The 23,293-nt window shown below is 46.0% G+C and overlaps 1 long non-coding RNA gene across 3 annotated transcripts; it reads left to right on the top strand.

Moving 5' to 3' along the window:
* Nucleotides 1-12: 12 nt before the first annotated feature.
* On the top strand, nt 13-22,232 carry LOC128853220 (uncharacterized). 3 transcript variants are annotated; one of them, XR_008451561.1, is made up of 5 exons: nt 13-141; nt 327-1,185; nt 16,970-17,108; nt 18,321-18,483; nt 18,803-22,232. It is a non-coding gene; the product is annotated as an uncharacterized LOC128853220 (long non-coding RNA). The 3 variants fall into 3 exon arrangements; XR_008451560.1 differs by having other exon boundaries at nt 15,033-17,108; XR_008451562.1 differs by lacking the exon at nt 18,321-18,483 and having other exon boundaries at nt 15,033-17,108.
* Nucleotides 22,233-23,293: the final 1,061 nt, after the last annotated feature.

Genomic DNA, 23,293 nt, shown 5'->3' with positions numbered 1-23,293 from the left:
TCCCTCTTGTCCCTTTGTCCCCGCCCTCTGCCGCTCAACGGCTTCGCTTCCCCGAACGGATGGAGCCCGGGGAGCGGCGGCTCCGCCGAGCGAGAGGAAAGCCGGGGGCAGCGGCGCTGCCTCGACGGGGTGGTCCTGACGGTGAGTACCGGGCCGGGGAGGTGCCCCTTGCAGGCATCATGGGAATGCGGGGACCGGGCAAGCCGTGCGGGACCGGTATTGCTGGCATCGGGCTGCTTGCCGGCAGGACCCGGGGGCGGCTTCGCGGTGCACCCGACCTCCTCCGTTATCGTCTGTTTGGTTTTTCGTTCTTTATTTCTGACTAGGACGTGGAAAAGCCTCCCCGAGAGGAAAAGACGGGTCGAGTAGAGACATCTCACCGGAGAAACTTCTCTGATGCCGCCGAGGAGCCCCGAGCAGCCAGAGCGACTAACAGCGGAAGCCGCCCGCCCCGGCGAACCTCCGTGCCCCGGTGACAGGGAGATGCCCGCGGCCCCGGCGGGGCGGCCGGGGCTCCGGCGGGGATGCAGATCCATCCTGGACACGGCTCCGCAGCCGCATCCTCCCTCGGGGGGCAGACAGGGACCCGCTCCACGGGCTCTGCACCTCCTCTGACCGGGAGAGACCCCGGACGGGCCCGTCTTGAACTTGACTTGGGGCACTGCGGGAGGCAGGGGGTCCCGTCCCCTCCGCCCTGCGCAGGGTCCGCTCGGGCAAACGAACCACCAAACCTTTAAAAATTAACTTAAAACGAATCTACCTTCTTCTCCCTCCAAAACCATAAATCCACCAAAACCCCAAAGGTTTGCCAGGCAGGCAAAGATGGGCAGAAAGGGGGTGGGAGGGGTGTTGTAGCCCCTAGAGTTGCCCATCTGAAAAAAATAATCCCCCGAGCCCCGTGCAGGCAGCTTTCCCCGCTCCTCACTGCCCAGCCCGGCTCCTTAAAATAATTCCGTTCGAGGTGCACCTGCCTGACATGGATCTGTGCTTCTTTCACGCTGTGAAATGTCTCTCTCGCTGTGCGCAGAGCCGAGCCCGGGGCTGGACGCGGAGCGCTGCCCTGCCCGGCTCCTTCCCGAGGGCGAGGAGAAGCGGAGCCTCTGGGGGCCGTCGGGTTTTCCTTGGATACCCGCCTAAGGTTGTGTCTGCGTCTCTCCGGATCGCTCCAGGCTTGGAAACGTGCCGGTAGGCTCGGTTTCATTACTGCTTTGCTCGGAACCGGGAAGGTGTGGGATACGCGCAGGGCTGGGGGGGGTCCCGGGATGGGGTGCTACGGGGGCGTCTGCTGCTGTTGGTTCCCGAAACGCCATCCCAGAGCGGGGGGCTCTGCTGTGGCTGGGCTTGTCTGGTTTGGGGAGCCCCATCCTGCCTGCAACATCGCGGGGCGCTGGGTTTGGGGACCCTTCCCATCCCCACAGGGCGTACCTGCCCTCTTGCCTGTCCCTGCAGTTGCTTCCTTAGGCTTGTGTCACAGCCCCAGATGTTTTTATAACGAGGGCTTAAAGCCAGCATCCTGGATCGTTTGGCTTCCCCCAACCTGGCGCTCCCCATCCAAGCAGAGCCAGCGCCCAGGATGGGGAAGGAGGGAGCGAACTGTTGTCTGCATCCCCTCGGCACCGTCTGCTGAGGTTGCCACTCTGCAGCCCCCCCCAAAACCCAGGGCATCGGTGAGGCAGCTGGTGTGTGCGTATGGTTTGGGGCAGAGCAATGGGCTTGGGGTGGCTGCGAAAAGGGTTGGGGCCCTGTTGGGCTGTGAAACGATTGCAAAGGACGGGGTTCAGCAGCAGCAGTGAGGTGGGGCAGGAGGGCCATGACCCCGAGAACAGCAGCTGTCCTGGTGGACGCTGCCGTTTGGGCTCTGCCCCACCGGCTGCTGTTGGCCCCGAGACCCCAGGAGTGAAGGCCAGAGCGGAGGTGTCTCACCCTGCTGCTGAATCCTCAGCTCTCACGGACAAATACGAGGAGGTTTTCTGTTAAAAAGAAGCGAAAAGGTTCTGTTCCTCGCTCTTGCTCATCGCAGGGAGATGCAGAGTCCTAAAGCAGGAAAGACTGTGCCTTTTTCCTATATTTCTTTGACTGGTTTTGTGAGCCAGCCATGATTTTCAGTGCCAGGGCCTGGCAGTGGCGACCTGCGGGCATTCCCCATGCTCACAGCTTGGAAAAAAGCATTACAGAGCCGGCCGGGGCAGGAGGGTGCTGGCGGAGCAGGTGCCATGTCAGCTCAGCTTTTAGTGTGTCATTAATAACGGATCTTGTGTTGCACCCTAGAAGAGTCCCAGGACTGCTCACAGAAAGGGGCTGTATTCTGCTGTCCTCTCCCAGCCTGGCAGCCCTCTTGAAGTTACCGTGCTTGCTTGCATGAGCAGGATTAGGTGGATTTGTCCCGAGATAAACAGAACTCAGGATGGTTTTCTAGAAGGGGTAATGTTGATTCATTGTGCTATGAAGAACCTAAGCAGAGGCAGGCGATGAGCTGGAGCCATTCCTTCTCTGCCACGCTTTATGAGCCATGAATATTTTGATTCCTTTGGTGTCATTGTTTTTGCATATCTGTCTCTGTGTCTGGAGTAATCCTATGAAAATAAATTCTTTTTTTTGTTTTGTTTTTTTTCCCCAAGCTTTGTGCGTGCCATTAGCAGCTAGTGGTTGTGAAGGCAGAGTCCTGAAGGCATTTGATCAGGTTGTGTTCATGTGTCGCGGCGCTACGGCACCAGGAATTAAGTTTGTGTAGTAACTCCGTTGGCTGTAAAACTCTAGAGGAAACTTTAAATTCTTTGCAGAAATCTGATTTTTATTGTGGAGTGTGCAGAAGGAAATAATTTGTATCAGAGTGACTAATCCTAATCTGCATATCCCCTGAACTAAGGCATTTGGTTACCCTTGCTGTGCCGTTTGTGTGGGTTAGAAATACAATCGATGTCTTGCAAATGCCTACTCACCTGGATATAACTGCAGGCAGTAAAAAATGCTGGTGTAAGAGCTTACACTGGTGAGTGAGAACGGCAAAGCAAGGACTTGCTCCGCAGATTTGACAGGAGATGCTTTAGGATGGCTTTAGAGACATCTGCTCTGTGCTTGCAACAGGAAAACCCTCTGCAGAAACTGGGGGAGGTAGTTGTCTAAGGAGGTGCAGACATATTTTAATATTAAGATCCTAATTTTTATTGTCAGTAAAGAAGGTTGCGTGCTGCTCTAGGTTTTCTTTTAGCTAACGCGTAGGTAATGTTTCTCCATTTCAAATCTTTTTTGTGAAAAGAAACTTTAATAAAAGGAGCTGGGTGAAAAATAATAATAAAAAAAAGAGTTTAGCTGAATGATTTTGTTTTGGCAACTCGTTCAATAGTGGCAGCTTTGAAATTGCCAAAGCTCGACTTTGGAATGGTTGAATGAGCGGTACGGGAAGTTGCTTCCGAGGGAGACCTAGGCTGTGCTTTGGGGATTCGTTCCTGTGGATGCTGGGCAAGGTAGCCTGACCTGGGACAGCTGGGAAAATTGGAAAAGGGAACAGTAACCAGCGGGCTGGAAAGAGGGTGGGGAAGCTGGAGAAGCTTAATGGCCAAGAGGCATAAATATATGTGCAGAATAGGGCAATTCCCACGGTTTTGTCCTTTATCAGTGTCATATAATCCTGGTTTGGGCCCGTGGTAGTCCCGGAGATACAAAATGGCTCTTAGGCGTGTTTTTTTGGGCACTTGGCACAGTGGAGCGGAGGGCTGGGCAGACATCCTGAAGCTTTTGGGGAGGCTGTGCCCTACCTGGCTTCCAGCGGCTCTGGTGTTCAGAAACTGGTTTGTGGGCAGGAAAAGAGTGGAACGTCAGCAGGGTTTGGTAAGGAGGGAAACAAAAGTGTTTTCTCTGCAGGATGCGCCCAGGCAGGTGCGGGGTTGTCGCATCTCCCCGTGCTTCAGAGGGAGCTGCGTGGGTTTTTGGAGCAGAAATGACTGTTGTGCTTTATTCACAGGCGGGACGTGGCCTTTAGCTGGCAGGGCCACGGCAGGGTACGAAACGTTAGGATGTGGGGTTTTGCTAGCCATAAGCTTGCTGCATTTGTGTGCCACAGGGAATAATCACTTCGGAAAATATAGCTACAGCCAGAAAAGCTCAAGAGGCAGTGAAAGCAGCGTAGAGCATTTGCTTTAAATAAAATTACCTACTTACCTATCTCTTCTTTAAATTCCTCCCAGTTTCTCTGAGAAATTATTCAGTGCAAAATCTTGTGATGTTGTTCTTTTTTCAAGTATTTTTGCCACTTTTCATAATTCATAAGCGTAATTCTTTTACTGTTTGAGCAAGAAGTTGTTGTTCTTTTTGTTTGCTTTTCTCCTTGTTTTCATTTGGTTTATGCTTGTGTTTTTTTTCACCTGCTTTTGAAGAATGCAGTTGACTTTAGGGTTTCCACCACTTCACTGTATTCTGACTGAAAATAAACATTTCTTTTGTTTGCATTAGCACTCTATTAAATCCATGAACTTGAGCTTCTCAGTAATTATTGATAACCTCAAGAAAAAAGTACAACTTGTTGAGATTGGTGAGATAAACTCAGTCTTAACTATACGAAAAATCTGAATTTGGACTCAAATACTATCTTTAGTTGAGAGAAAAATCTCTACGCAGCAGATTATGCGGCTGAAGTTCCTCTGATGCATGCAGAGTTTGCGGGGAGTGGACTCTGGTTGCCCACTGGTGCAAGGGCTCCTGGTGCTGAGGAAGGCAGATGTTCCCCAGAATACTCATTTTTTTTCACATAATATTTATTTTTACTATAAAGAAGCAGCTGCAGGAACTTGCTGAACCTGTCAATCATAAATATTTAAAAATCGCATTCCAGTCACCCGCTGAAATGGACTTGCTTAATTTGACAAGATTCAGAAAGAAAAAGAAAGTGGATTTATTTTATTCCCCCTTTTTCTCCTATCTTTTCAGTGCTGTGAGCCTCACTGGCCAGATTTTATTTTTCCTTTTTTTTTTTTCCTTTTTTTTTTTTTTTTACGACATCTTTAAGGCCAAAGGGGCACATACCTGTGTTTTAAAGTGAAGCTCAAGTTTTCACTGATTCTGGAGCTTGATTTATATTTTTTTAAATGAGGCTATTCATAATACTGTAAGAATTGGCAACGCTGCAGCAGTAAAATATGTATTTAATTTTTAATCTCAGCCTGCAGAAATATTTTAAAATAACGCAGTAAGCAGAGTGATTTGCTTTACTGGCTTTTTTTGCCACTCATTTTGTTTTAAAAAGCGATACCGATGTGCCATTGCAATCTACTTTTTTTCTGTTTCCTTTTTGTTCTTTGCTGATGGGAGTGGAGAAAGCAGGCAAAGGACGAAAGGAGTGGAAACTGCACCTTGAAGATACTCCCTGTACCTTCAGGAGGATGCTGGGCTGAGATTAAAATAAAAACACGCTGCTGGTGCTCACTTTATGTTGCTGACGACTTGATTTCAGAGGAGTTCCCTGACTCTTTAAAAAAAATCGCAGGTTGGAGGTGTTTAAGAAAAAAAAAATGGGAAAGGCAAATTAAAAATAGAAGATCTGCATCACCATTAGCTCCTTTTTGAAATTACAAGCTGACACAGGAGATTTTAAGAATTATGGTTTGATAAAGAACTTAGTGGGTCCTGCGCCGGGTCACTCGCTGTGCGGCTGAGCCCTGCAAGCCTTCCCTGGCTGCACTGGTTCCCTGTATGTTTAATACACCAGAAGGGACTATGTAAGCTATATTGTGATGTCTGTAATCAGAGGATAGAGAAGAATACAGTGGATTCTTATTTGTGCCTGCTCAGTGTAATCATCCCGATTTCAGGCTGCGGCCACTTGATCAACTTTTTAGAAATTTATAGCGCAAACTCAAGCAACTGCAGCGTTAAAGCGAAATTCTTTGTTGTAATTTAAATTTCATCCAAGCTAGGGGAAAAAGAGAGCGCAATAGTTTATATCGGCATCGTAGTTTTATCACACTTCTGTTTCTACATTTCATTGCTTTGCCATAGCTTAAGAAATAGTTTCCTTCCAGATTGACAAGAAATTGCAGAGAGAGAATTAAGCTGGCATAAATGCCCCCTACAACGTTTAAAATCACATATGCATCAGCGAAACATTAATGTCCTGAAAATATGTTTGCTTCTTTTCAGCAATTTTCTGTTCTTAATCTCAAACAGTCTTTTACATAAAAGCAAGTCGTCAGTGCCACAGCGCGAGTAAATCGTGCCCGGCAGAGAAGATGACGCAAGGAAGGGGCATCGGAGAAATACTGCGTTTCATAAACACAATCACTAGAGCATTAGGAGAGCAAACATGTGGTTTGATGAACATAGTTATAAATATTTAAACATGCAAAATGAAAATGTTACTAAATGTCTGGTTTTCATTATCTTTCGATGAACATTTTCATTCTTGGAAGCGTTGCTTGCTGTCTGCAGAAAATGATCACCACCCCCCTCCCAGAATGAATGATGTGTAATGCGAAAACGTGTTAAAATGCGCAGTTGTTTGTAATATCTTCTACCAAAGTGGAAGACATTCTTCCAAATTTGGTATTCTACTGAATCGCGAAGTATTCTTGCCCAACAAACAAGCAACTATCCTGCTTCTGTCAGCAACTTGCTTGCTAGTTGTTATGAAAAATCTAAGGATGCTTTGGAAAATATAAGATGTCACTCAGCGTGCTTGGAGTTGCGTCCTGCCATCCTTTCTCTGGCAACATTCCTACAGAAGTCAAAGAAAGATGTGGCTACTGATTTTATCGTTATTAACATATTATTTTGAAGCGTCAACCGGTGTTGAAGTGTTCTGTGTGCCTCCGTGGAAGAGCTGGGAGGCTGCAGTTGGAAGTTTGAGGTGGGAAGCCCAGAGTCTTCCTCTTGGCTGGGCTCTTGTGGTGGGTGTGAGGCTGTGCCTTTAAGTAGGGCGGTAGCGGGCAGCACTGGATACGGGTTGTGCAATTTAGCGTGCGTGAGTGGAGGCCTGTGAGAAAGCAGAGGCCATGCTGTGCATCACTGTTCATAATAAGGCAGGTGTCTGATCCCTTGGATCCCGCGTAGTCAGCCATCTCTCTTGGCTTCGGTTCTCCCGCAGCAGTGCATCCCCACAACGCTCTGACTGTGCCGCGTATGTCATAAAAGAAGATGCCAAATGATTCATTTAATTTTTTTTTTTTAATGTACCAGGAAACACATTTTATATTAGTTACATATTTAATCTTGACTGTCGTGAGTTTCTGTTGCGCTTGGTGCGCTGGCACATAGGCACGCACGCGTGTGCTGTTTACTATTCCTCCTGCAGTTGCTCCCACCAATAAATCTGCACTTGCTGTAGCCAGGATGGAAATCTTTAAGACAAAGGACTTGAATGGGCAGTTTTTTATTGCTGTGATAGAGTAGAAGGCCTCAAGCTGGGGACTGGTGCATGCATGAATGCTGCCCCCCTTGGCTTAGCACAGGCTCCTACTAGCGCTGTACCAGAGCCTGCAAAGGGAGAGGGCCCCAAGGCTGGTGTCTCCCCATTTCGATTCTTACTCCTGTGACTGCAGTGAATGCCAAAGAAATGATGGCTGAGAAGTAAATTTGGAGAAGAGCATGGAAGGGCAGGCTGTTGGGTAAAGCTGGGGATGCCTGGGAGGGCAGAACAAAAACGTGGGAATGAGGAAAGGAGGAACAAAAGAGATGTGGGTTGGCGAACGAGGAATAGGGGAGTGAAAGGAGGCCAGGCTGGTGCAGCAGCGAGGAGCTGCTCCTTGTCCCTGTGTGGGAATACACCCAGCTGAGCCCTTTGCATTTGCAGGCTGTTCAGGCAGAGCCCCCACAAAAGTGTGTGAATCCCTAGAGACGTTTACAGGATTTGCCCTCTGGGAAGCAGTTTGCATCGCTTGGGGTGAGAAACCCTCCGTGCCAGATGAGTTTTGCCTCCCATGATAATGCTGTGCACAGGCTGGGTGCTGTGCATGGACATTGCTGATCCCGTGTCAGGGCTGTGGGACGTGGCTGGTGATGGAACCCGTTGGCGGCTCAGACCTGAGCTCTAAGGGGGAAGGAGTGGGCTGGCTTTCTGCAGGCAGCTTCACACCCACTGGGCTTGGGACCCTCAGGATGATGTTGTTGCCCTCCTGCTTCCCCGTGCTCCCCTCCATTCTAGGAGGCCACAGCCTGGGTTCTGCCGCGGTGGGGCCTGGGGCTGGTTTCTCAGCAGCAGGCTTGATGGTGCTGCTCTCTATCCGCTTACGTCAATGCAGACCTTTCCATGGACTCCGGTCTGGGTTGGATCAAGCATTGCATGATTGTGGCCCTTGTGCATTTCAAAACTCTGTTAATCTATATCTGGATCCCAATGGGGGCACTCGGGATAAGCCGAGCTCAAACAATCCTTGGCAGGAGGGACAGAATGGAGTTGGCAAGGATTTTTGTCCCATTATTAGTTACTTGGAGGAAAGAATGTATGCACCATTTTAATATACGACAACTTGTGGTCTGTCATCTTCAGCATATTAGAAAAGCCTCATTTTTAACAAATCCCAGGGCGTTCCCCAGGCATTGCACTGCAGCTGCATTGAGGCAGCACGCTGGTCGTGGGCACAGGCATGGGGCTTTCTCTCCATCCTCTTAGGCACAGCGCAACTTTTCCTGCTATTGGGTTAGCTCCGTGGGTGCCAGCAGGAGAACCCCTCTTCCTCACTTCTTCCTCCTGTCTCCCTCCATTGGCAGAGGTCCTGGAAATATCAGGGCAAGAGAAAGCAGTAGCAGTGCAGCCCGTAGAGCAAACCATGCTGAAAGCTCTTCCTGACTAGTTAAATCTGCTTGCATGTTCTCAGCAAGTCTAGCTAGGGGGTCATTTACCAAGCTCAGAGGAAACTTGCTTTTCTGGGGTAAAATCTTCAAAATATGTCCCAAAGACTGTAGTAGATATTTTACACTCTCTTGATCAGTTTGCACTTTCTTCTAGTGAAAAATCCTGGTGGGTGCTACTCTTGAAAATTGGCTTGTATAAAGTCATCCTTTCTGCTTTCTTGGTCTGAGTTTCTAAAGTATGAAAATTCAACATTGTAAAGGCTTTTTAACAAGATTTTTTTGGGATTGTTGTATCAAAACCAAGAAACTCTGTCTAGGTAACATAAAAATGACTGGGAAGGGTGGAGGAAATAGGTTTGGTTTTGGTTTTATTGTGTTTTTAGGGTTTTTTTTAATTGTTTTGATTTTGTTTTGGAGGGGGGAAGAGTTTTGAAAATAGACTTCTCTATTTTTACCAAGCTTTATTTGTATTTTTATCAGTCAACAAACTGCCTGAACACTTTGCGAACTGTTCCCCTCAGCATTCAATGTCCCCACGAAGAGAAGGCTGAAATAATCAGCATAAGGAATAGGTGTCAGCCTTAGACAGACGACTGTGTTTCTGGGTAATCTAATGCCGTTTTAATATCTTGCTTTTAGCTCAGCTCTGAGGACAGTTTGATGGACGAGGCACTAATGCTCATGAGCTGAGTTCAGTTGTTAGGGGTATGTCAGAAATTATTTTTCACAGACAACTGTAGTTGGAGCATCAGCTCCCGTTGAGTATATGAAGGCCTCTGAAGTTCAGTGCTGGCACTCTGTATTTTGTAGACTTTGGTTTGCCTTTATGGCAACAAACCCAGAAGGTCTTTGGTTAACTTCTGACCATTGACATATTCAATGAAGATGCACATTTCAGCAACATCAGTGATTTCAATTGACTCATCAATTGCCGTTGCTTAGCAGTCCTCATGTTTCACTTTGGTAACAAGCTGATCTGCCACATCTGATGCCAGCAATTCAGTCCTTCAAACAAATGACATGTTTGATAAAGAAATCTTTTTAAATTCATTATGCACTTTGGCTTTTGTCTTTCCTTTTAATACAGCATCTGTTGCAGCCAGGATACATTCCTTGATCGTTTCTGAGTCTGCAATTATTTTTATGCCTGCCCAGTGTCCCAGAGATGTGAAACGAAGCTGCCATGCAGTGCTGCTGAGCCCTGAAACTCTGCACAGACATTCAATTTAATCTCTTGGAACAGACTGCATTAAAGTAGTTTCATCAGTGCACACTTGTGATAAAAAGATGACATGAAGAAAGACAGTGAACTAAAAGGCCCTGCTTTTTTTCTGGGAAGACAATAGGATATCTGTCCCTTCATTTGTTTCATGGATTCCTTGCATAGCCATTTAAATTCAGCAGAAGGCTCCAAACGCCTAAACTTTATCCTGAGTACTTTTTCGGTGCTGGAAAGGAATACAGTTAAGTGTCCCAGGGGGAGTTTTCTAGAAAATGCTATGTGCAATGTTAATGACTTGGGATGGGGTCATATGTTTTTCCGTATAGAGCCGGTGCAGAAACAAATACTTGACTCAAGGCAAAATGATCTGCAAGGATCCAATAATCTGTGGCTTGGCATGATTGTGTACTTCTGTAGCCTCCCCAAAGTCCAGCAGAAAGATCATGGGGGCTTTAACCCGAAGTGCCCCCATGTGCCTCTGTCCTGCTCCCTGCCGGGGCTCCGTGAATAGCTGGCGCTGGAAGAAATGACAAACTTCTTGGGTGCCACAAGCAATTGCATCAGCGTTACTGATCCTCACTCGGCTCGTTACTGAAAATGCATCAAGCAGTTATATGGGTCAGACTGCTAAATTTGTAGACACGGAGTGTCAGGAAGCCTTTTTGTCAACTTGGTACCATTTAGTATATGTGTCCTCAAGTTCAAAGCAATGCTGGCCTCAGACTTGTGATATTTTCTGCCCTTTCCCCTTTCTGTTGACTCAGACCTCTTCCCTTTGAGGTCAACATCAAAATAAAGATGTATGTTTCCTCAGCCTGACCACGGCTCTGACTCTTTAGATCAGCAATCCTATAGTCCATATGTCTTCCCATCTGTCAACTGGCATTTGAAGCCAGCTTGCTCCTCTATTCTTTCAGACAAGTGTGAGAATCAGGAGTTTCTTTAATGACGGTTTCAGGCCTTAAAGGGTTTGCTAAGATACTACCTATTAAGATCCCTTGATGGCACCTTGAATAGAGATCAAAAGCAACTGAGTTCACTCCACAAAACTAATTCCATCAGTCAGTTTAGGGCATTGAGAGAGGGGTGGGAAGGGCTCGGGAGGGCACCGCGCTCCCGCAGTTAGGAGACAGGCCTGGGAAGTCCGAGCCCTGGTGTCCAGGGAGTGACGTAAACCAGCAAACAAGAGTACTCCTAAATCCCTCCGGTGGTGGCTGCGCTCAGACTGCCAGGGCTCCTCGTGTTTGAAAAGCCGATCTGTACAAAGTGGGCTGGTGGCTTTGCTTGTGCTGTGCTGTGGTGACAGCCTGTAGGATCTGAGCTGTGCCTGGATCAAACAAGTGCTTTTTGGAGCTGCTTTAGTACCTGTGTCTCTGCTCCTTTGGCTGGGAGATTTGAATAATCTTTTTGCAATGCGAAATGGTAAACAAAGATCTCAGAGTACAAAATATTCTTCTTGTTAACAGTTATTGCCAGGCAATAATTTGTCTCTTGTACTGTAATAATGGGAATCTGTGTCCTGCTTCACCACTGGGACTTCATGAAAGATGCTGTGGAGAGACGCTGCCTGCACGGCATTATCACAGCGAAACGACTGCTCTTTCTGAGGGCACGGTTTTGCTTTCATACCTCCCTATTTTTAATGATTGTCAGGAGATGTTGCACAGCCCTTGGAATATTCAAGGAAGTGCATACTCTGGTGGTGCATTTCCCCAAGTGACTGTCATAGAAGAATTAATGGGAAGTCATGACCATTAATTCAAGCCCAAAGCCTGAAACCCAAGGCCCATTGGCTCTGGGAACTGGAAAGTGCAGGGTGCCCACCGTGGGAAGGGTGGTGGAGGGCGTTCCCCAGGGAGCCTCCGCAGCCACTGCTAACAAATGTTGCTGTTTGTTTATGGGACCCAAATGTCTGAGAATTGCTGAAAAGCCCCAGGACATGGCTGAGTGCCAGGGGATGGTGTCACACTACTGACCGTCTAGTAAAACTTGACTCACTGGAGTCAAGGGCACCATATGTCCTTAGGTTTGCTTTGAAAACCTGTTGAAGTGGGAGCATGAACCTGAAGTCCAGACGCAGACTTTCTTTGGCCTCAGTGCCTTTAACTTCAGTCGTAATGTCACTGCTTCTCCCCTGAGAAAACAGCCTCTCTGGCTGCCTGCTCTGCAGCCTTGCTGCTTTTGATCAGCTGGTTAGGCAAAACGTGGGGCCAGGTTGTTTGCTTGTAAGAGGGGAAATAGAAATTACTTTGATGCAATTTTACATCTTCACCAAGAAGAATCACCAGCTCCTCAACGGTGCAGTAAGCAAAACATCAAGATTCAGTTTTTGTTCTAACTCCAAGCCAGCCCCCACCCAAAAGCAATCTCTATCTGAGATTGTCATTGGTCTTATTTAAATGGGTTTGGCTTTTTTCTCTTATTCCGAGCCTGTACTCTTAGTCACCTACTATTTTTCTTTTACAACCTCCACTCAGTCTATTCTGTCCCTTTTTTACATGATGATACTCGGCCAAGTTTTTCTTCATCACAGTCAGTTTTAGCGTGAATCCATATCTGTCTTTTTAGGGGATAGTGGTGGTGGTGACGTATGCTTGTTGTTGAAGCAGAAGCTGCTATTGAGTTGGACAAAATAGGATGAATGCTGTATAAAAGCCTTCAGAGGGCTGTGAAATCTCCATCCTCTCTTCCTTGTTCTCTTGGGAGCACTTGCACAAAGAGTATTTTTAATGTGAAGCAAAAAGGATTCTGACGAATACTCATTAACATTTTGTTTCTGCAAAGATACATACATGATTATCACAAGGCTGCAAGGGACATGTATTCAGTAAAGCTCTTAGATGTATGCTTAGTTTTATGTATAAGCATAAATCTTCCTGATGGCCCCTTTTTTAGCTGAATAGATGTATTAACTAAGACGAAGCCAGGTATTTGTTGGAGCTTATTTGTACTGCTCAGGTATGAGGCAGTGTGCTGTGATATAGGTCTCCAAATTCACTGCATAAGAGCGCTCTGTGAACAGCGAACCCTCTCGTGTAATTGTTGCGATGGATTGGCTGAAATACAAACCCACAAATAATTTGTATCATAATTGTGAACAGTAAACCATGAGAGCAGGATTTAACCAGAGGGGGTTGCAAAGGGAAACATTGTCAGAGCCATCGTTTATCATAGCTTGTTTTCATCCTGTGACTTTTTAGCAGGAGCCCAAGTGGGAGTCATCAGTCGAAAGTATCACTTCTCCACTTTAATGCCACTTTGGAAGCTCTAGTGCCATGAATGCGGATCTAATGTGGACTGCAGGCTTTCTTAGACGCTGGCTATATCCTTCAGGATGTGCAGGCAGCCCCATTTCCTGCTGCCCGTTCTGAGATGGTTAAACCCCGGACAGCCCTTGATCAGGAAGAGTTAATGTATCATGGTGCTGACTCTCAGCCAGTGATCTTGTCTGAGGGACAGGTGAATGTGTGTCTGTGCCCCTTCCTGCAGACATACCACTGATACGTTCATCTCTTGCTCTAATGCCCTCTGGATGGTGGAGTGCTGGGTTTGCTTGGCTATGTCCTTAGATACTGCCCTAGATTCCTTTAGGAGTAAACATTTCCCATTTCTGCAAAAGAGGAACATGTTTTGGGGGACTTGTTATGCAGCAGAGTTAACCAGTTGTGACAGAAGGGTTTCTAGGCTTTGTTGGAATTCTCAGATCTTGTCACAGGGGGAACCATACACACATTTTTCATGAGTCCCCCATTCTTCCAATGGCTGTAATCCACTTTCTATGCTGCTTTTTCCATATGAAACCTTGGGTTCCTTTTAGCAGCTATTTGGGTGGAATGATGAAGTCTAACAGTTCAAAACAAAAAAAAAAGGTTTTATAGCCCCAGTTATTTCTCTTGTGACTATCCAGAAATGTGCTGAAGATGACTGTGTTTTATGGCTGAGTGTCATTTTGCCTCACTTGAAGCACACTGAAGCTTTGACACTATGTCACTGGGGACTGGAGATTCTGTCACCATGCAATGGACGGTTTGCTAAGAAGTTCATCCATGTAATACTCGTAAATATTGTTGGAGCCTCAGAGTGTGATCCCGTGTGGTCTTAGAAGTCCAGGTATCTCCTGGGATGGGAAAACTCCAGGTTCTGGTTCTTAATTGCAGGATATTTTGTTTAGGAGCAGAGGCCCGTCTCAAGGATGTCCATGACTACAACGTCTAGGTGCTCCAACTGAACAAGCTCATCAGGGTGGTGAATCAGCACTGATTCTGTACCCCAGGGCAGGAGGGCAACAGAGTCAGGCTCCCACTGCTTGGACACAAATACTAATTTGAGAGGGCCTCTTGTCCCTGGAGGGCAGGGTGAGCAACTTCAGAATATGACAATTACTTAGGAATTGTCACTAAAAATCAGTCACCCAAGAAGAGCGTGGACTTCTTTAGACAAATGGGCCAACGTGCTTTAACTTCAGGACAGCCAGGGGAGTTATACTGCTGTTTTTTGCATCAGCATTAATTTTGGCCTTACTGCAACAACAAGTTACTTAGTGTGTGTACGTAATTGGGGGTATTTTTTTTTTCTAGCTGATGGAAAGATAGCTGTGTAATTAATGGACTGGGTAATTTGCTTTAACAATAGGCTATACCGTGACATTGATTGTTGAACAGAATTCTCCCTTAGCAGAAAAAAAATTGCATTAAGTCTGTTAGCATAATAGAGCTCAGTATTTTTAAGCTGTGTTTGACCTTTGATGGAGACTAGAGATGGTAGCACCTGTTACCAGTGAAGCAAATGAAGATGATGTATCACTTTTACTTACATCACCGACACCAAGCATTGTAAACATGCTGCTTCTTGGATTAGCACATCCTCAAAGTACACAGAGCTGGCCTAAAAAATATGGAAATCCAAATGGTTAAAATCATACCCATCATTTGACATAAGTACTATTCTTCAGCACGTAAGCAGCGTGAATGTTATGTTGCACAAATGTTTAGAGCTTCATTTACCTTCATCTTCTTTTCATTATTTGCAGGAGGTCTTGTTCTCTGATGGCATCCTGAAAAATACAAACTGGATATTATTCTTATCACTGCTGATGATATTTACTGTCAATAAATAGACTCAGTTAAGTGGGAACAAATGTTTGTTTGTAATCCTCCTGCAACTGCAGACTTCATTATATGTGAAGAATACAGAGATTAATTCTGCCATTTGCCGACAGCATGTTTCCAGTTTCCTAGTATATGATATTATTCCCATGCAACTGCAGAGTAACGTTAATGTGAATCTGGGCTGAAATTTTTTTCCCCCCTTCTTGGGTAAAATATAAAGATTAATTAGTGATGTACTCACTCTAGCCTTTCAACCTGGCTGGGACTGACATTTTTTTTTTCATGCTATAGTGCCTAAAGTATTTCTGGTCCTCAGCAAAGGCGAGATTGTTTTGTACTGCAGTGAACTAGTCCATTGGATCAACGTACATTTGACTCTTTACCTCTTTAGAAATGTTTTTTTTTTTTTTTAATATTTTCTGAGTCCATGGCCAATGTCCTTTTTTTCCAAAAATGGATTTCTTTTTATCACAAAATGAAAAATACCACATCTCAAAGTTTTATCGTAGGCAGATTCTATTTTCAGATAGCATCATGTGGAGACTATGTTTTCAAAAGCATTAACTCAAACCACACGGATGCACAACTGTTTTAAAATATGAGAATTCACACATGCTTTTTATTATAACGCACATAAAACTGAAGTATAATACAGTAGGCTTTGGCAATAAAATGGAGTAGTCAATGTATAAATTTTATGCCTCGTTCTTAGATTAATGAACTGCTTTTCTTGATGAATTGAGCATGAATGAGTAAAAACACAATGATCTGATTAGATACTAAATCAATGGTTTTCTGGCAATTCAAAAATTGCATGTCTAGTTCAAAGTTCACTTTTTTTTTCTGGGACAACTTGATAAGCTTCTTCTCCTAGCCAAACCACTAAAGAGGCATTGTCAGTCTCTTCAAGTTCACTATTGTTCTCAGAAAATCACTTCCTTAAGAAACATCCATATGTTGAGTTGTACTTTGTGGGAAACAAAATTACGGTTCTAAGTAATTTACTCTGTAACTGCATTGAGGTTGGATTCAGCTGGTACAAATACCTCCTGATGATGTTATAGCAGAGGTAAGTGTGGCTTCACCTTCTCTCTGCTGGTACAGGAAACGGGGAGAGGTCTGCAGTCAGCAGGGACAGTCGGAGGAGATTCCTCAAGGCTGGGATCTCAAGTTGAACCACTTCATACATTTGGAAGCTCAGATTTGTATTTAGGAATATAAATGAAGGTAATGGTTTGCCCAGTGAAGCTAACAGACAGATGACCTGCTTTTGTAGACAGGGACCCATAAGTGTTTATGGGAGGGAGAAACCTTTTTCATCTTAGAGGCATTGGGAAGAGGAAATGCAAATGGAGAGCTGTCATAAGCTGTTCCAAACCTCCAGTGGCTGTCAGGGAAGACCAAATAGAGGAAGGTCTATGCAGCAGGTAGTGATTTGTAGGTAAGTAGAGATGGGCCAGCTGGGAGCAATGAGCTAGTTGCTTTGGGGTGGGGTCTATATAAAAGACTGCCTTAGAGAAGCAGCTTTGTTGCTTGGAGATTTTGGTTGCAAGGAGCTACAGCTCAGGCTGTTGTTACAGATTTGGTGAAACAAGCCAGGCTTTGCCCTTTTCTTTGGAGTCCTGGTGTTGCTCCTAAAAGGGCTGAGCTACTGCTTTGCAGTGAATGGCTTCTCTCTATAAGGTGAGAATGAAGTGGATGTGGTCTTCAGGCTCCGTGGTATCCCCTTTTGGCACTGCAGTTCCCTACTGAGAAGGCAGGCTGGTCAGCTTGGGTGATGGAGCCACGCCAGAAGCTGTCTGAGATAAAACCCTTTCACTGGAAAAGGTGCTGAGGCTGATTCTCTGTTTTCTCACAGCCTTCTGTAGCTGCTGGTCCAGTGCAAAAATGATGTGAAATACTGAGCGAACGAACAATTCCTAGAGGAGCAGTGGAATAGCAGCATCCTATGTCCAGAGGGAAGCTCTGGTGGGAGGTGCAGCCCCTCCGTACAATGGGTGAGTGATGCGGGGAATGTGAAAATCAGCATCTAAGGCTGCAAGGGCTGAATGTAGTAAAGATGGTGAATCATCCGAAGTGGAAGCAGCAGCTGCTGTAGACATGGTTGGAAAATGCAGAGAATACTCCCGAGTCTTTTGCCTGGGCTGTGGGAGAGTCATGTGCTTGTTGTGGCTGGCAGAAAGGACAGGGCAAACAGGGCAGCCCAGGGTGTTTTTAGTGTTCGCAGCTGTGCCCTGGCTCAGATCAGAGGTCTGAAATGGAGGGGGAGAGAGAGAGAGAGAAAACAAGTGGTGGAATTGAAGAAGGTGGCAGCACTGACACAGTGGTGAGCTGGGGTGTGTGTGTGTCTCAGATGGACTGGAAGAAAGGGAAGGAGACGTATGTGGTGTGCAAAAAAAAAAAAAAAAAATTGAATAAATTAAAAATTAAAAAAGCTCCGTTAGAGAGGTCAGCTCCTGAAATGGGCATGCCAGGGGTGGGGGTCCTGTCCCGGGGATCCTTTGCATCCAGAATCTGCCATGGCATTCACAGACCTCTGTCTGGTCCCTTTTCTTCCTCACCAGTCTTCCCCCCTCCTCCTCCTTTGTCAGGCAACTCGTTAACACTTATTAGCAAGCATCTTCAAAAGGCCAGGAGGGGGGGAAAGGATGGGAGGGGAGCTGAGATGGCTAAAGGAAATGATTAGGAGATTCCTTTTCCTTTCTGCCTATTCAAGCTTTAATGACCAGCGCTTGCTCTGTCTGTGCCCTGCATTGTTATCCAGCCCTACCCGGGGATCTCAGCTCCCCTGCTACCCCCGGCACTGATCCGCTCTGACATCTGGGGCGCTTGGAGTGCCCAGAGCATCTAACCTTTCTCATGCTGGGGGAGCCCGCTGGCTCTTGGTCTTCCCGGTGCACTTGGCATTGGTGCCAGTGCTGTGTCAGCACTGGTTTAGTCTCTTGCTGGGCTCACTCCTCTGAGTATACTTTGGCTATCGGTGCCATCAGTGCTGGGCTGCCCTTGTGTGATCCTGCTTAGAGACAGATTTCTGTTTATGTCTAAACATGTCTTGTAAATCCCCGGTATCTAACATCAAGGACCAAGAATGCGCTGGGCAGCAAAAGGGCTGTTTTAGTGGCCAGGGTTGTGCTTGCTTGAGGTGGAGGAAGGAGGGTTGGATAAAGGTGATGGAATTCGGCCCATAGTGCTTTATTTCTGCCCTGTAGTTCCAGCGGCTTCAGTTGCAGTGCATGTTCTGTGGCTTCCACTTGAGCTGGTTATCCAGAGCTGAGCCCTAATCCCATCCAAGCCGGTGGCAGAGCTCTCGTTGGCACTGGGAGAAGGAGGCTGGATTAGCGGTGTCTCTTCTGGGCAGTTCTGTTGTTGAATGTGAGTTATATTTGTGTATTGTTTTGTTTTGTCCATCAGAGTCTTCAGCCTGGTATTTCTTCACCCTTTCCAAGCTATGGTACTAGAATTGCAGATTCTGGGTGGTTTTCTATGCGCTAGTGAACTTCCCAAAGAAGGATTTTCTTATCAGAAGACTCATGTAACTTGGTCACGACAACACTCCCCTCCCACCTGGCAGACCAAGAATTGAGAAGTTTTCAGAAGCGGCTTAAGTTCTGCATCTGCTGAAGACTCCGTAGGGATAAAATACCAGCAAGTTCATGTCATCTTTTCACAAAACTCTTGTCTTTTCCTGCAGGATCAGCAGCTTTGGCGGCAGGCGAGCTGGATGCCAGCCCTCTCAACAGTGCGTGCCGAAGCAGGCAGGTGACCTTCAGTGCACAGATCCTGCCTGGCAGAGGAGAGAAGCCTTCACAGATTTCCTGTGCTCTTTAACCTTGTGGTACATGTGTAAAATTCTGTGTAGAGGGAAAAGCCTCCATCCCGGGAATAGGTGCTTAGAGACAGTGTCTTGAAATGAAAAAAAACTTTATCTGAATATCTGTGTTTTTGACGGAGCTTGGTTGTACGGTGATTCTTCTTAATAGTAAGTCATTTGCTCCAGAAGGTGATGCTCTTTGGGCTCTGGCTTGCTCTCTTGGGATGGAAATTCTTTGGAGCACGGAATGTGTGGGGAGAAATAGAGGCTTTCCTGAAACTGGGGGGAATGTTTTACTACTGAATCCAAGCTGTAGTTGTTTGGAACAGCGGCATGCACAACTTGCCTGGGTAATTCAGTGACTTTTGTGTCAGCATTAAAGATGAATACAACTTTGAAATGAAAGCCAGGGGAGAAAGTGCAGCAATTTAGCTTGTTCTGTCTTCTAGCTTTTAGAACAAACCTTGGATAACGTAGAGGAAAATCAGGTAGGTGGCTGAATATTCCTGCTCATACACAGAGTGTGCAGTGCCTGCTCTGAGAGCTGGGTGCCTTCGTTCACTCCAGTTCATGCAAAGTGCCTTCTTTCAACAGCTTGTTAGTTTGATCTGAGAGTGTGAGAGAATCTCCTCTGTGTCGCTAGCTGAGGTTTTAATATTGAAAAAGGAGGAGGGAAAGTGGATTTTGAGATTAATACTGGAAAATTGGAACTACATATGGAAAAAAACACAGAGAAAGAATTGGTGAGCTGGAAAAAAATAGACAAATATTACTATTTTTTTAGTGTTTTTCAGGGTTTATGTTCTTTATTACTTATTCCATGCTGCGTTTTGGAAAGTATTTGGCAAAAGTATAAATGCAATCTTTAGACTACTTTGTAGTCAGATGCCATAGCCTAGATTAATTTGACTATCTTTACAGAAATAGCCACTAAGGAAATACACTGATTTATGTATCAGTTTAGAACTTGTTTGGGGAAACAGTTAGAGCTGTAGAATACGAAAGATATTTAGGACAGAGAGTGCAAAAGTTTTATAGCTTCTTAGTATGAAAAGATGGGTAAATTTCAATTATGCATTTTATTAACACAGCCTCTTTAGCTCTATAAAATGGTAACAATGTTAAAATCCCCTCCTGGGAAATAATCTCACCTATCTCACTGCTGAGAGACACTACTTGGGGATGTTAGGAGATGCTGATGGAGTTAACCAGTTGTTAATCAGTTGTTCATTTGCAGCAGAGTCCTGCTTCAGCTGAAACAGAAGATAATCGGATGATAATTTTTGACTTGCCAGGTGGTTTTGTTGTGAACTGAGCCTAACAAGATCTGTAAGGAGTTAGTCTATTACAGTGATAAAATCAGGTCAACTCATATCCAACTTCGATGCACCAGAAGGTCACCAGACGGTCAGTGCTGAGGTGCTTGTTTGGGGCCCAAGCAAGCAGCACTGGTTGGTGCCAGGCACCCCTTGCTCCTAGCTGCCTTCCTTGCTGCTCCTAATGATGTTGGCATTACTGGAGACGGCTCTCTCCCGAGCCAAGGCCTTCAGTGAGCTTTTTGAGGACTGACTTTGAGGATCTAGTGCTCCAGTATGGGCTTCCACGGGGCTGGTGGGAAAGAGGCACTTCTGTAGCTCGCAAGGCTTCTGCCACCTTGCTCGTGGGTGCCTGCTGAGGGGGTCACTGCTGCTTCCTGATGCCTGTGGTCACCCACTGGTACAAAGTGGGGACACACTAGAGCTGCTATGCTCTGGGAAACAGCAGGAGCACCAGTACCTGCTAGGAAGATGCTGCAGGCTCTCATCCTGATGGGATATTCCTTCAGAAAGGAGCAAATCTCACAGGATTTGCTGTGAAAATTACTGGGCGCTGATGGCAGGTTGCATGGCCAACAAGTGGACTGTCCTGGGTCATCACAGTCTGGTCTTCTGCTGTTTGTGATGGAGGCATCTGGTGTTGGCTCCCCGTGTCTCTTTTTCCTGGAAGCATGAACTCCACACAGCAACTGGCAGCTGTACCAACTAGTTCGTTGTCTTCCTCTAACTGCTAGTTTTCTCCCAGTGGAAGAGAAAGTGTTTCAGTAATATAATCCCAATGAATGAAGGGGTTTTCTTAATTAAAGTAATAATCTGAAAGTTGTCATTGATAAGTGTGTAAACAAGCTGATTGCAGTGGGCGCGTGAATAGCTCTAATGAGCACATGTGGGTATTAAATTAACCATGGTTCACAAGCCATGCATGGCTATGTTGTTATTTAGAAATAACCACTTTCCCCTTGTACTCAACTTTGCCTACCACCCCAAAAATCTTGTCTTTTCACCGTGTTGCACAACAGAAAGGAATGTTGTTCTCTCACAAGAGAGCCTTAAAGGAAATTGCTGCAGTTAAGGTGTCTGGGAATGCAGGCTGTGCTGTTGGCATTTTTTCCCCTAGGTGCGGTGTAGCCTGGTGGGTAAAGCATGAGCATTCAGCATCAGCTTCTCTTTGCTGGTAGCTTGTTCCGGGGCCCTTGGAGGAGGCACTCCACTGCTGGTTGTGGTGGAGTGCCCTGTCTGCGAAATGGGAGAACAATGGCTCTTGCAAGGCTGTTGTGCCATTAACGAGCTCCTTGGAGGAAAGGCCCTACAGAAGTGCAAATCATCTTCTTATTTGCTGTTAATTATTGATATATTTATTCATTGCAATAAGCAGGATAATAGAAGGGCAATGGTAGGCTCAGCTGATCTGCAAGTTGGTGGAAGTACAGTGGCTTCTCGTTACAGTCCCCAGAAGGAAGCCCTGGACGTGCAGCTGTGTTGATGCTGATGGGACACTGGAAGAATCTCACCTTTCCAGGCCTGGGAGCATCTCCATGATTTGATGAAAAGAAGCATGTGTGTGTAGCTTCCATCTGTTGGAGGGGAAACGGAATTTGAGTGCTAAATTCGTTCTGACTGGCTTTCCTGGGTGATCCTGTCTACAGCCTAAAATAGTAAAGGTGGACAAAACTTCAGGGTGCAGTTTGGCTTCCAGAGAGTTAAGTACAGCTTCTTCCTTCATCTGGAGGAGGTCAGAGCTCATGTGTCACTGTGTACTGGAGGCAATTGGACCTGATTTTCCATTTTAGTAGCAACTAATTCTCCTTTGCTGTCATTTCAGGACATTTTTGTTGTCATGTTATGAACTGGAAATTCAGCCTACTGTTAACCACTGTGTTGCTGCAAATAGCTTCCTTCCTTTTCAGTGCCTAGATTTAGCAGAGAATTAAGGTGGAGAGGAGATGCTGAAATGGTGATGCTACCAAAGACAACTGTTCTTTGTTTAAATAAACTGTGACTTGCATCATGAAACAAAAAAGAAATAGGATGTTTATTGTGTCTGCTGCCTAACTTGTGACTTAATGTTTCTCTGTTGGGATAACAATGAGTGGCCTGAGGAGCTGGTTTTAGTAGATCACCTTTGAGGGAACTGCTACAGCGTGCTGTGTATCTATTGCTCTGCATATTCATACATCTGTCCTGTTACTGTCATGGGATTTATGCTCTTCTGGACCTGCGTGATCATCAAACAGACGAATGAACAACTAGGATAACCTTGGCTCTGAAGGTATTCGTGTTTACCAAAGTGTCTGCCTTTATCTGCAAAATCTCAGGAGATTTTTGAGGGACTAAATGTGTTTCCTTCCCTTCTGCAGCTAGCGCTGTCTGATGTGGTGTTTGCATGTCCCCGTGCATCCCCTTTCACATGTCAGTTTGGATTGTATATCCATCCCCTGGCAAGAGTGCTGTATGATGGGAGCTGTCATGCTGTACAGCACCATGTCCTGATTCCTGCCAAGGCGCTTCCAAATATTGCAAACAGAGTTGAAGCACTTTGCTCTCTGGGCCTTACCCCGTTTTGCAGGTCCTTGGAAGAACAACTGTCTTCAGGCCTGCAGAGGGGCAAAGGATCATGTGGAATTTGCTTACGTAGGTAGCAATGTGCGGATGTGAAACTGTCTGCTTCGGCAAAGCCAGCTCCATGCAAAGGGCTGAGTGATTGTACTCCTCATAAGCAGAAGGCTTGAAGAATAAGAGAAGGGGAGGGATCTGTCCTATCTCATCCAGTAGGTCTTTGGAAGGAGAGAGGTTAGGGTCTTCATCCCTGAGCCCTTGCATCTCTTGTTCATGTTGAGTGCTATGAAGGAGCTGGAATGTGTAGAGGGGAGCTCAATCCTAAGTCAGAGCTGACAGAGCCCACAAGTACCCCCTGTTCTTTCTATGACATAGTTAAGGGTTCCGGTCCCTTGGGCTGGCTTTTTGCTTAAAGCAGCACTCTGTGGTGGTGTGGGAGATCTTGTTACTGTGTGGGACCTATTCTTCCTGAGAGGCTTGGAACAAAACAACTCTCTTG

The sequence above is a fragment of the Cuculus canorus genome, chromosome 10, assembly GCF_017976375.1.
Source record: "Cuculus canorus isolate bCucCan1 chromosome 10, bCucCan1.pri, whole genome shotgun sequence".
Lineage (NCBI taxonomy): Eukaryota > Metazoa > Chordata > Aves > Cuculiformes > Cuculidae > Cuculus > Cuculus canorus.
Note: the sequence above shows the minus strand (reverse complement) of the source record. Positions and strands in the feature narration are given on the sequence as shown.